Genomic DNA, 8272 nt, shown 5'->3' on the forward strand with positions numbered 1-8272 from the left:
AAACAGGAAGAGGTATGAGGGGAATGGGAATCGTTTTGCATAAGAAAGTAGGGCAGAGAGTGAGCCACTCTGAAGAGTTCAGTGATGGGGTTGGTGTCATCAGGATCGATAGCAACCCAACACCGCCAACAATAGTTCAGGTATAAATGCCGACGTCACAAGGAAAAGAAATGAAGAGGGAATATGAGTATAGTGAACAAGTAATTCAGTATGTAAAGGGAAATGAAAATACAATAATCATGAGGGATTGTAAAGTGGCTGTGAAGGAAGGAGTAAGCTATAGGGGAAGACTTTTAATATAGAGTATGTACAAGAATGAAGAGGGAACAATAAGACTACAAGGCACGGAACGAAGTGCTAGGATTACAAGGGTACATGACGAGAATACTGTCTTTCACCACGGCTGTTTAGTACATACCCCGATTATAATAGGAAGGTTCAAGTGAGGATGAAAGGATACCAATGATGATATTCACTGATGTACTTGCAATCCTTTGTGAAAGTGAAGAAGAATTACTAGACCTGTTGTGGGGAATGAACAGCCGTAAGTATAGATTATGGACTGAGAGCAAACCAGAAAGAGACGAAATAAGTAAGAAGTAGCAGCAGCGAGAAACTTAACACTAACGTTGGTAATCAAGAAGTAGACAAAGACAAGGAATTCTATTACCTTGGAACAAAAATTACCCACGATGCGCGAAAAGGGAAGACATCAAAAGAGCCAACTGGGTATTTCTGGCTGAGAGAATACTACTGATATCAAACACAGCCCTTAATAAGAGGAAATAATTTCTCAGCACAGCACTGTATGATAGTGAACCACGGACACTGAAGCGACACGAACAGGAGAGACTCGAGGCGTTTGGGATATGGTGCTACAGGAAAATGTTGAAAATCAGGTGGACTAGTATGATAAAGAATGGGAAAGTTCTCCACAAAATCTCAGAAGAAAGGATGATTCGGTAAACATTGAAAAAAAAAAAAGAAGAGGCTAGACGACAGGACGTATGTTAAGATATCAGGGAATACGGAATAACCTCCATTAAAGTAGAGGGAGCTGTAGAGAAGTTACAGGGGAAGGGAAAGACTGGAATACATCCAGAAAATTATTGAGCATGCAGGGAACAAGTGCTACTCTGAGATGAGGTTAGCCCAGGAGAAGAATTCGTGGGGGGCGACATCAAACTACACTCCTGGAAATTGAAATAAGAACACCGTGAATTCATTGTCCCAGGAAGGGGAAACTTTATTGACACATTCCTGGGGTCACATACATCACATGATCACACTGACAGAACCACAGGCACATAGACACAGGCAACAGAGCATGCACAATGTCGGCACTAGTACAGTGTATATCCACCTTTCGCAGCAATGCAGGCTGCTATTCTCCCATGGAGACGATCGTAGAGATGCTGGATGTAGTCCTGTGGAACGGCTTGCCATGCCATTTCCACCTGGCGCCTCAGTTGGACCAGCGTTCGTGCTGGACGTGCAGACCGCGTGAGACGACGCTTCATCCAGTCCCAAACATGCCCAATGGGGGACAGATCCGGAGATCTTGCTGGCCAGGGTAGTTGACTTACACCTTCTAGAGCACGTTGGGTGGCACGGGATACATGCGGACGTGCATTGTCCTGTTGGAACAGCAAGTTCCCTTGCCGGTCTAGGAATGGTAGAACGATGGGTTCGATGACGGTTTGGATGTACCGTGCACTATTCAGTGTCCCCTCGACGATCACCAGTGGTGTACGGCCAGTGTAGGAGATCGCTCCCCACACCATGATGCCGGGTGTTGGCCCTGTGTGCCTTGGTCGTATGCAGTCCTGATTGTGGCGCTCACCTGCACGGCGCCAAACACGCATACGACCATCATTGGCACCAAGGCAGAAGCGACTCTCATCGCTGAAGACGACACGTCTCCATTCGTCCCTCCATTCACGCCTGTCGCGACACCACTGGAGGCGGGCTGCACGATGTTGGGGCGTGAGCGGAAGACGGCCTAACGGTGTGCGGGACCGTAGCCCAGCTTCATGGAGACGGTTGCGAATGGTCCTCGCCGATACCCCAGGAGCAACAGTGTCCCTAATTTGCTGGGAAGTGGCGGTGCGGTCCCCTACGGCACTGCGTAGGATCCTACGGTCTTGGCGTGCATCCGTGCGTCGCTGCGGTCCGGTCCCAGGTCGACGGGCACGTGCACCTTCCGCCGACCACTGGCGACAACATCGATGTACTGTGGAGACCTCACGCCCCACGTGTTGAGCAATTCGGCGGTACGTCCACCCGGCCTCCCGCATGCCCACTATACGCCCTCGCTCAAAGTCCGTCAACTGCACATACGGTTCACGTCCACGCTGTCGCGGCATGCTACCAGTGTTAAAGACTGCGATGGAGCTCCGTATGCCACGGCAAACTGGCTGACACTGACGGCGGCGGTGCACAAATGCTGCGCAGCTAGCGCCATTCGACGGCCATCACAGCGGTTCCTGGTGTGTCCGCTGTGCCGTGCGTGTGATCATTGCTTGTACAGCCCTCTCGCAGTGTCCGGAGCAAGTATGGTGGGTCTGACACACCGGTGTCAATGTGTTCTTTTTTCCATTTCCAGGAGTGTATTTAGGAGATTCACGATCCAAAAATGAGGAAAAAAACAAAATAGATTATATGTTGGATGGGAAGAGAGTGATATTTGGGAATCTATACTGGTTGACATGGAAAAGTTATGTTTCAAGTACATTGCATTATAACTCAGATTATCTCCTAAGATTCCTCAACGGATGAGGATAACTTCCTGCGCCCTTCTTGTAAACTGGTGTGACCTGTCACCTTCCATCTCCTGATCACAAATTTTTGTTCGACGGATGTATGATTAAAAGAGTCTGTTTAGAATTTGATAGTGCTTTCAGAAAGGCCCTGTATCACTGCTAAAAATTTGCGACTTCTGTTGGTTCTCGAGACAAATTGCACCGATATCTGCACCATACTTTCTAACATTGATGAAAGTTTTTACATTGTTTGCTGTGCTATCAGTTTGATACCAGTGAAAGCCTACACGTTTAAGAGAAAAGTCTGTTGATTTGATGGGGTTTTGTGAGAGTTCTTTATAAGAGGTTGAAGCATGGCAGTAATTGGAGGCTTCACCTTTGTCCTTCTGTCATACCACTCCTTACTTTTTTGAGAGAGAAGAAAAAGTATTCAAAAGTCTGTATTTGCTCAATGAGAAGGCTGGGCAAAGGGCAAAATAATCCATTTGTTAAAAGAATAGAGCTGATACAGAGATTCATAAACAAATGGTTGCCTGTCGCTTAAGCCGGCCGGTGTGGCCGTGCGGTTCTAGAACCTTCATTCTGGAACCGCGTGACCGCTACAGTCGCAGGTTCGAATCCGGCCTCGGGCATGGATGTGTGTGAAGTCCTTAAGTTAGTTCGGTTTAAGTAGTTCTAAGTTCTAGGGGACTGATGATCATCGAAGTTAAGTCCCATAGTGCTCAGAGCCAAGCCTGTTGCTTAAGACCCCCTGCCTGAAATCAATATAGCGGGTCGTTGTTGAAAGGATGATTACGATGATAGTTACGATGTGCTTAACGGCAGTCGACCAAAATAGCAGGCGGAGTTACCAAATCAATACGGAATTCCTTTTGTTTTTACGCCTCAGAGGCAGTTACACACAGATAGGAAATATAGCTCTAATTTCCTCACTACTGTGGTTATGTCCGCTGTATGAGACAAAGTGACAATGACAGAGAGTTAAACGCCTTCTAAACCCGCTGGGCAGAACAAGTGATTAGGAATGTGGAAAGGGCCAAACAAGGTTGGGGTCAGTTCCACCTTGTAATTGTAATGTATAGTAATTTAATAACATATTTGCAACCAAATCGCACATAGCCGAACTTTTACAACTACGTGTTTCAAACTCCTAATCTTTCACGGCTGAAGGACTCCAAACAAGAAATCTTAAAAATCAACAAGGTAAATTTCAAGTGACTGAAATCAGCCAGTTACAATTACAAATAAAATAATTAAATATATATATATATATGGTGGTCCATTGATCGTGACCGGGCCAAATATCTCACGAAACAAGCGTCAAACGAAAAAACTACAAAGAACGAAACTTGTCTAGCATGAAGGCGGAAACCTGATGGGACTAAAGCTGCCTTAGGTTCAAATGGCTCTGACCACTATGGGACTTAAATTCTGAGGTCATCAGTCCCCCCGAACTTACAACTGCTTAAACCTAACTAACCCAAGGACATCACACACATCCATGTCCGAGGCAGGATTGGAAACTGCGATCGTAGCGGTCGCGCGGTTCCAGACTGTAGCGCCTAGAACCGCTCGACCACTCCGGCCGGCGTGCCTTAGGTCAACCGGATATCAACTGCGTTTTTTTTTTTAAATAGGAACCCCAATTTTTAAACATATGCGTGTAGTACGTAAAGAAATAGGAATGTTTTAGTAGGACCCCTTTTTTAGCTTTGTGACAGATGGCGCTGTAATAGTCACAAACATATGGCTGACAATTTTAGACGAACAGCTGGTAACAGGTAGGTTTCTTAAATTAAAATACAGAAAGTAGGTACAGTCGCACATTTTATTTCGGTTGTTCCAATGTGATACGTGTACCTTTGTGAACTTATCATTTATGAGAACGCATGCTGTTACAGCGTGATTACCTGTAAATGCCACATTAATGCAATAAATGCTCAAAATGATGTCCGCCAACCTCAATGCATTTGGCAATACGTGTAACGACATTCCTCTCAACAGCGAGTAGTTCGCCTTCCGTAATGTTCTCGCACATGGATTGACAATGCACTGACGCATGTTGTCAGGCGTTGTCTGTGGATCACAATAGCAAATATCCGTCAACTTTCCCCACACAAAGAAATCCGGGGACGTCAGATCCGGTGAACGTGCGGGCCATGGTATGGTGCTTCGACGACCAATCCACCTGTCATGATATATGCCATTCAATACCACTTCAACCGCACGCGAGCTATGTGCCGGACATCCATCATGTTGGAAGTACATCGCCATTCTATCATGCAGTGAAACATCTTGTAGTAACATCGATACAACGTTACGTAGCAAATCAGCATATATTGTACCATTTAGATTGCCATCGATAAAATGGGGGCCAATTATCCTTCCTCCAATAATGCCGCTCCATACATTAACCCGTCAAGGTCGCTGATGTTCCACTTGTCGCTGCCATCGTAGATTTTCCGTTGCCCAATAGTGCATATTATGCGGGCTACGTTACCGCTGTCGGTGAATGACGCTTCGTCGCTAAATAGAACGCGTGCAAAAATAGGTCATAATCCCGTAATTTATCTTGTGCCCAGTGGCAGAACTGTACACGACGTTTAAAGTCTTCGCCATGTAATTCCTGGTGCATAGAAATATGATACGGGTGCAATCGATGTTGATGTAGCATTCTCAGCACCGACGTTTCTGAGATTCCCGATTCTCGCGCAATTTGTCTGCTACTGATGTGCGTATTAGCCACGACAGCAGCTAAAACACCTACTTGGGCATCATCATTTGTTGCAGGTCGTGGTTGACGTTTCACATGTGGCTGAAGACTTCCTGTTTCCGTAAGTAAAGTAACTATCCGGGGAACGGTCCGGACACTTGGATGTTGCCGTCCAGGATACCGAGCACCATACATAACACACGCCCTTTGGGAATTTTGATCACAATAGCCATACATCAACACGATATCGACCTTTTCCGCAATTGGTAAACAGTCCATTTTAGCACGGGTAATGTATCACGAAGCTAATACCGTCCACACTGGCGGAATGGTACTTGATACCACGCACTTGTACGTTTTTGTCTATTACAGTGCCATCTACCACAAAGTCAAAAAAGTGGTCCAACTAAAACATACATATTCCTTTACGTACTACTCGAATATCTAATAAAAAATGGGGGTTCCTATTTAAAAAAAAACGCAGTTGATATCCGTTCAAACTATGGCAGCGCTATCTAGCGGGCCAACCATAGCGGCACCTGGTTTCCCCCTTCAAGCTAGACGAATTTCGTTCTTTGTATTTTTTTCGTTTCATGCTTATTTCGTGAGATATTTGGCCCGGTCACTATCAATGGACCACCCTGTATATATCACAGCTCGGCTGAAAGGGTCAAGGCAAGGGTGGATAGACAAACATAAACAAGATGCAATACAAACGGCTGAAGGCCCACAATAAAATTTTCAAGGTCTTAAAATACACTCCTGGAAATTGAAATAAGAACACCGTGAATTCATTGTCCCAGGAAGGGGAAACTTTATTGACACATGCCTGGGGTCAGATACATCACATGATCACACTGACAGAACCACAGGCACATAGACACAGGCAACAGAGCATGCACAATGTCGGCACTAGTACAGTGTATATCCACCTTTCGCAGCAATGCAGGCTGCTATTCTCCCATGGAGACGATCGTAGAGATGCTGGATGTAGTCCTGTGGAACGGCTTGCCATGCCATTTCCACCTGCCGCCTCAGTTGGACCAGCGTTCGTGCTGGACGTGCAGACCGCGTGAGACGACGCTTCATCCAGTCCCAAACATGCTAAATGGGGGACAGATCCGGAGATCTTGCTGGCCAGGGTAGTTGACTTACACCTTCTAGAGCACGTTGGGTGGCACGGGATACATGCGGACGTGCATTGTCCTGTTGGAACAGCAAGTTCCCTTGCCGGTCTAGGAATGGTAGAATGATGGGTTCGATGACGGTTTGGATGTACCGTGCACTATTCAGTGTCCCCTCGACGATCACCAGTGGTGTACGGCCAGTGTAGGAGATCGCTCCCCACACCATGATGCCGGGTGTTGGCCCTGTGTGCCTCGGTCGTATGCAGTCCTGATTGTGGCGCTCACCTGCACGGCGCCAAACACGCATACGACCATCATTGGCACCAAGGCAGAAGCGACTCTCATCGCTGAAGGCGACACGTCTCCATTCGTCCCTCCATTCACGCCTGTCGCGACACCACTGGAGGCGGGCTGCACGATGTTGGGGTGTGAGCGGAAGACGGCCTAACGGTGTGCGGGACCGTAGCCCAGCTTCATGGAGACGGTTGCGAATGGTCCTCGCCGATACCCCAGGAGCAACAGTGTCCCTAATTTGCTGGGAAGTGGCGGTGCGGTCCCCTACGGCACTGCGTAGGATCCTACGGTCTTGGCGTGCATCCGTGCGTCGCTGCGGTCCGGTCCCAGGTCGACGGGCACGTGCACCTTCCGCCGACCACTGGCGACAACATCGATGTACTGTGGAGACCTCACGCCCCACGTGTTGAGCAATTCGGCGGTACGTCCACCCGGCCTCCCGCATGCCCACTATACGCCCTCGCTCAAAGTCCGTCAACTGCACATACGGTTCACGTCCACGCTGTCGCGGCATGCTACCAGTGTTAAAGACTGCGATGGAGCTCCGTATGCCACGGCAAACTGGCTGACACTGACGGCGGCGGTGCACAAATGCTGCGCAGCCAGCGCCATTCGACGGCCAACACCGCGGTTCCTGGTGTGTCCGCTGTGCCGTGCGTGTGATCATTGCTTGTACAGCCCTCTCGCAGTGTCCGGAGCAAGTATGGTGGGTCTGACACACCGGTGTCAATGTGTTCTTTTTTCCATTTCCAGGAGTGTATATTACCATAACCTTTGTAGCGCCCCCCTAGAGAAATTATGAATTACTGTGCTGGTAAACTTCTACGTTATTTGATACAAAGACAGCTGAGTAAAACTGAACGTACTCAGACATTTCTCTCCTTACTTATTCTGATCGTCACTGAAGAGAGCAACACAATTTTTTTATTATTTATTTACTTTTTTTTGCGCAACGCAACAGACTTTCAATAATCCCTACAAAAGAATGGCCCTGACTAACCATAACCAATGTTGTTGTTGTTGTGGTCTTCAGTCCTGAGACGTTTGATCCAGCTCTCCATGCTACTCTATCCTGTGCAAGCTTCTTCATCTCCCAGTACCTACTGCAACCTACATCCTTCTGAATCTGCTTAGTGTATTGATCTCTTGGTCTCCCTCTACGATTTTTACCCTCCACGCTGCCCTCCAATGCTAAATTTGTGATCCCTTGATGCCTCAAAACATGTCCTACCAACCAGTCCCTTCTTCTAGTCAAGTTGTGCCACAAACTTCTCTTCTCCCCAATCCTATTCAATACCTCCTCATTAGTTACGTGATCTATCCACCTTATCTTCAGCATTCTTCTGTAGCACCACATTTCGAAAGCTTCTATTCTC

Source organism: Schistocerca nitens, chromosome 4 (genome assembly GCF_023898315.1).
Source record: "Schistocerca nitens isolate TAMUIC-IGC-003100 chromosome 4, iqSchNite1.1, whole genome shotgun sequence".
In the NCBI taxonomy this organism is placed as follows: Eukaryota; Metazoa; Arthropoda; class Insecta; order Orthoptera; family Acrididae; genus Schistocerca; species Schistocerca nitens.